Below are 6,216 nucleotides of genomic sequence, written 5' to 3'. Positions count from 1 at the left end.
GTCGTGCCACTGCACTCCAGCCTGGGCAACAAAAGAGAAACTGTGTCTCAAAAAAAAAAAGTCTAAGAGAAGTGACCCTAACTATGGAAATAGCAGTCTGTGCCACCACCACCTTTGCTTTACTTCCCTGCCTCTCATGCCCGTTAAGTGGAATTCAGGGCAGCTTCACATTTAAGTGGGTTTTCATTCTGTCTCTCCCTCTCTTTTTATTTTTATTTCTTTAGTTTTCTGGTGAAAACTGGAAAACCTGCTAGACTAATTCTAAAAGAGCTGTAATACTGCTTTTTAAATGATATTTGGTTTAATGGGAGTAAGCTAAACAGATATGTAAGATTTCTCCACTAGATAATAAAGATCTGCAGTTTGGAGTTTCATGTGACTTAACCAGAGTCATCAGCCAGCAAACCCAAACTGGCTGATTCCTATTCTATCCTCCTTTAACTATATAACATCACATCCTCCCATTAGCCAGATAGTATAATTAAGGTGGTCTTTACTAGCAAAATTAAATACTGACTTAATCAGATCCAACCTAGGCAGACAGTGACTTCTCCCGGTGAAATATTAGTATAGATCTGGAGAAATGTTAAAATTAGTCCACCCAAACCAGAGCTAAGCAAAGAGACGTAAGGCACATGTCCTTGTTTTTCTGAAAATGCTATCATATCTTAATGACTATTGTCCAGACCTCTCATCCACAAGACTGAAAAATACCCTGAAAGTGAAAAAGTGATTTACCAAGCAGCACCACAGAGTAAATTGTTTCACATTTGTTAAGTTTTGAGAACACAAAAATCATACCTAGTTCAAACAGATGGAAGGGACAGTGATCTCAACTTCATTTTAAAAGATGAAATGTGGCAACTATTTGGTATATAATATCAGAGTAAAAATTAAGGCAGCTTCATGAAAATATGACCACTATATAACAGCAAAACCGTGGGCCGGGTGCGGTGGCTCACGCCTGTAATCCCAGCACTTTGGGAGGCTGAGGTGGGTGGATCACGAGGTCAAGAGATCAAGACCATCCTGGTCAACATGGTGAAACCTTGTCTCTATTAAAAATACAAAAAATTATCTGGGCATGGTGGCGCATGCCTGTAATCCCAGCTACGCAGGAGGCTGGGGCAGGAGAATTGCCTGAACCCAGGAGGCGGAGGTTGCAATGAGCCAAGATTGTGCCATTGCACTCCAGCCTGGGTAACAAGAGCGAAACTCCATCTCAAAACAAAACAAAACAGCAAAACTGTATAGTACTAATAGCCCCCATATTTGAGCACTCCAAATACGTGATTGTAAATCTTCATATTCTGATCCCCATTTTGTAGGTAAGAAAACAGATTCAGAGAGGCTGAGTAATTTTAATCATGATCACATAGTTAAGAAATGGACAGCAGTGGCTCATGCCTGTAATCCTAGCACTTTGGGAGGCCGAGATGGGAGGATCCTCAGGTCAGGAGTTTGAGACCAGCCTGATCAATATGATGAAACCCTGTCTCTACTAAAAATACAAAAAACAAAACTATCCGGGTGTGATGGCATGTGCCTGTAATCGCACCTACTTAGGAGTCTGAGGCAGGAGAATCGCTTGAACAGGGAGGCGGAGGTTGCAGTGAGCCGAGATTCATCTCAAAAAAGAAAAAGAAATGGCAGAGCCAGGATTTGACCCTAAGATTATCAAGTCCAAAGCCTATGCTCCTTCCAGAATATCATTCTGTGTCTCAAATAAGAAACCTTCACAAGTAGGGAAATAGTTTTAAATATACAGTATAGTTATCTCTCACATCATAAGTGTTTAGCTCTCACAACTAATAATATACTCCTCAAACTTCATTTCATTTAATGTAATAATATTTTATTTTAAAGTAACAGAAAAAAATGTAACCTATTAAGTGTGTATTTTGAATATACTGTACTAGAATACTGGTTCTTGAAGTTGAGATTCTCAACTCACAATACTGCTTGCAATCTTCCATAAGGCTTCAAATTATTCATTGGGCCTCATAGGTGGTAGTAGCAGAGAATAATTCAATCCCTTACCCTGAACTATAGTACATAGTATCGGTATTAGAGTAAATAAGTCCTCAAATTGCTGGAAGTTTCAATGACAGATATCTTAAATCTAGATAAAAGTAAAATCGAGGTCTAAAAACAACTCTAAATTTTTTAAGCAGTTACTCAAAAAGCTAAAATTTTAAAATGATAGTTATTATACTATAATTCCTTTCCTTTCTCAGCTAAATTTTTAATAGTAATTTTTACTGTATGTGGGCTTCTAAATTCAATGTCAGGACTAGGACTAGAAATTAGTCTTGTCTTTTAATCCTATCTATTAACTTTTGCACTCGATTCCCTCTAGAAGCAAGAGCAACTTTATCATAAAGTCATAATTCCTGATATATGTGGAAGATGATGCCGTTGATGTACCATCAATAAAGCAGATGTTTCACAGCGCTTGTGATTAATTTGTGCTGATCTTGATACTACCTTGCTCTTGTAACCAACATTTACATTTGCAAGCTGGTAGAATTTGAGAAATGGTTTACCAGTATAATCTGTAACAACAGCAAAGAAGGAAGCTAACAGAGCTATATAAAGACTAAATCAAATGGGAACCACACAAACTTGGATATAAATTTGCCAAAAAAATGCATTAAATGGATAACGCAAAAGAGCACATTATCTTGATTCCAATTGAAAGGCAACGGCCAAATAATCCGGGATTTTACTTCTTTCTGCTTCTCTAATGAAACAGTGGAATCTACAGGAATATTTTTCAGAGAAGACATGTAAGTTTCTGGTTTTATATGATGAGTGGTTTAGATGACTGACGTAGGTAAGACATAACTTTTTGCCAAGGAATACAGCAATGAAAGAGAAATTAAATTATTTGTTTAACTTTTTTAAAAATACTTTTTTATGTTAGCTTATAAAAACAAAATGGTAAAAAGAAAAAAATGCTTTTTATCTGGAAAAACAAAAACAAAAACAAAACAAAACAAAAAAACCAGGAACACAAAACTCTTACAATTCCACAAGAGTTTTACCACCTAGTGTAGTCTGAACCCAAGGCTCTCCAAGTGGGTCTCAAAGCAAGGCCTGTGGACCACCGTGGATTGTATGGAATGAATACAGAATCCAGAGGCTTTCTCAAAGCTTTAGCTTTTGCTCAGTTTCCCCCTATGAATAGTAGTTTTAATGTGGGAGCCAAAGGATAGTGAATTCTTTGTGTTTCTAGATAAAGAAACCCAACCCATGGAAATACGACATCTTTCATATGAAAATCTGAGCAAATGACTCTCAAATCCACTATCCTTTACTAAGGAAATAAAGGCGTTCTAGAAAAGAAAGGCATTTGAACAAATCACGATGCCGGTTAAGTGGAGTGGATTGTTCTGTGAGGTAGTGGTTCCTCTTCCTTGTCCACTGGAAAAACTGAGGCAGACACTGGCTGAAAACCAAAGTGTTCTGAAGAGGTTTCTGCATTAGGGTGAGAGGTGGAACAAGCTACTGGTATTTCAGGCTGGGAGAAATTTTCTAATAATTTCACATTGGCCGAGAAACATGCCAGAAAAATACATAGTTGACAGTCTTATGCTTTTTAGACCCCTAATAAGGACTTAAATATATTCACTTAAAAATTGTTTATATAAAGCATTTATTATAAAGAAGGAAACTGAAGAAAAGAAATGGGAAGAAAACAGCCCCTCAAACTCTTGGGAAAGATTTGATCAGTTAACAGCTTTCAAGATCCCCCGACCCCTTGGTGCGAGGTTGTTATTCATCAAATAATTTAGATCGTCCCCTTTGTGCTCCGCAACGCTAGCCGGTCAGGAACTCACTAGGAACTCATAGGGCATCACTAATGACAATGGCTCATTAATTGGCACGGTGAGCTTCAAGAAGGAGCAACTGACCTGGGCTGGTTGGCTCAGGAAGGCTTCGCGGAGGAACCTCCCAGGGGAACCTCGAGAGCAAAGAGAACATTTGGAGTTTAGGGTTGGTCTGTGGCTGACAAGAGAGGTCCCTGCGAACCTAGCACACTCCCCTTACAGAGAGGGTAACAGGGGTTTTTATGGAGAAAATTGAGTCTTGCTTACCATCGAAGAGGAGAGTAGGAGGGATGGAGGGAGGGAGGAAAAGAACCACAGCTTTCCCCTTCAGTAAGACGTGCACAGCAGCTCCGGTAGCCGGACCCCGGGAAGGAGCGTGGCAAACACGGAGTCTGCAGAGGCGGGAGTGGCGGGGCTCGGGATGGCGGAGAGCGTGCTTCTCGCTGCCGGTTCGCGGCCGGGGGTGGGGTACACCTCCTCCCGTCCATCCCCCAGCCGCTGGGTCGCCGGGGTCCTGGCGCCTAGGGCTGTGGCCTAATTAGAGCGTGGTAAACTTGCCCCTATTTCCCCCAAAATCCTAGGCTGGGCTCTCTAGGCCGCCCAGGTTCACTCTGAGGGTATTTATTTTCCGTTGGGAGCCACCCATGAGCCGGCAACTGAGTCGCCGCGGGACGGGGACCGGCGCAGAGGCCCCACGGAGCGCCCAGCTGCACGCCCAGGTCCGCGGCGGGTGTCTTTCCCTGATGGGTTTCCTTCGTAATTAATTCGAATTCTCTTCTCCCTTCCCTCCCTCCAGCCAGGGGCACCTGGAGTCCCGGAGGCCTAGCCCTCGAGGTTGGCACGGGGGTGATCTCAGCCTGGTCAGGGAGTCGGGGGCGCCAGTGGGGACCGACCCCCGACACGACAGCACTGTGGTTGGGCCGCTGGGCGAGGGGAGCTTCCGGCCTGTAGTTCCCGCCTTCTTTCTTCCCTCCCAAGTCACGAGGGAAGAAGGAAATGGGGGCGTCGGTCCCCGCAGAACAGCCCAGCGCCCGGCTAGAGGCGCCCAGGCCTCGGGAAGCCCCAGGGTCCAGGCCCCCAGCCTTCCCGGAGCTAAGTTCCACCAGCCTGACGCGTCTGTGTCGGTCTTTTCATTCTCCTCTCAACCCTCCTCAACCTTCCTTTGCCCCAGAGTCTGCTGTTTGCTTACTCAAGTGGCGGCTTCTTGCTGGGTAAAGCACACTTTTTCCTCCTCGGAGTACTTCCATAGCTTGCACTTGCGCTGCTGAGTGACCCTGGGTAAGTCCCAGAACCTTCTGAGTGGTCCTGTGTAAAAAGAGGTCCAGGGTGACCCTGGAGGCCACTTGTAATGCCGATATCCTAGGACTGTTTTTCCGAAGACGGATTCGGAATTCAGCACCAGAGGACTCAGGCAAGAGTGAAGGTGTCCCTCGTCTTCCCCACCTTGCCTCTGATGGGACGGGGCTGTGTGCAAAACACAGATCATCTAGAGAAGATCCTTAGGTACCAGTTTTATGTTAAAATGGGGGAGGAGACCAATTTAATTCTGCATTAAAAAAAATTCTAATATATGACAGCACTTCAGGAAATAAAAATGAGATAGTTATGCTTTCTTACGGACACCCTGGCTGGTTTTACATTTCTTTTCAAATTTTATTCTGTGTACCCCAGGGAGCAAAGAATGGCTTGTACATTCCTCAGAGGGCAAGGGGAGGGGGAGTGGCGAAGAGAGAAGTTGGCTCTGGGCATAACTCTGCCAACTGCTGGAGGGCAGCAAGAGGAGGATGGTCTTTTAAGTGGGTTTGGGATCTGGTTACCTTTAATTCGCCTCCCAGGCCGCATCTTGCACTAATGGGTGTCTGTCAGTGGTGGACTCAGGTTTCCCCACTTGCCTGGGATGGTGGAAGCATAGGGGCAAACAGCAGAGTCCGTGCTCTGCCTGAGAGGGGAGAAAAGTATGCCCTCTCCCTGGAGCTGGGGGTGCGGGCTGAAGGATGGGTGGGACCCAGGGGCTTCTCCTGGGCATGGTAGAAGGTCTACAGACCAGGAGGGGGCTCCACATTTAAAAGCCCCTTTTGGGGTGGGGGTTTCCTGAGGTGGGTTCTGTAACTCCTCTTAGAAAAACCCACTTTTCATACCTAAAATCAAGTTGTTCAAAACCAAGCCAAGGTATTTGGTAGTGTACCAGTGCTCAGTACCAGGTTGTTTCTCCCTGCAGAGGCCATTAAGAAATAAACTCTACATGCCCCCAGCACTTTACAGTTTATAAGACATTTTTCACTGACACCAAGTCACCTCATTCTGCAAGCCCCAGCGACAGGCAGACTTGTTCTCACTGAGAATGTAGAATGTAGAGTCAAGGAATTGGAGAGATTCAAAGAAA

At 44.3% G+C, this 6,216-nt stretch overlaps 1 non-coding gene across 1 annotated transcript; it reads right to left on the bottom strand.

Moving 5' to 3' along the window:
- Window positions 1–219: 219 nt before the first annotated feature.
- Window positions 220–281, bottom strand: LOC118143439 (U7 small nuclear RNA). Its single transcript, XR_004727655.1, has one exon. It is a non-coding gene; the product is annotated as a U7 small nuclear RNA (small nuclear RNA).
- Between the last annotated feature and the right edge of the window lie 5,935 nt (window positions 282–6,216).

This window comes from Callithrix jacchus, chromosome 7 (assembly GCF_049354715.1).
Source record: "Callithrix jacchus isolate 240 chromosome 7, calJac240_pri, whole genome shotgun sequence".
Classification (NCBI taxonomy): Eukaryota; Metazoa; Chordata; class Mammalia; order Primates; family Cebidae; genus Callithrix; species Callithrix jacchus.
Note: the sequence above shows the minus strand (reverse complement) of the source record. Positions and strands in the feature narration are given on the sequence as shown.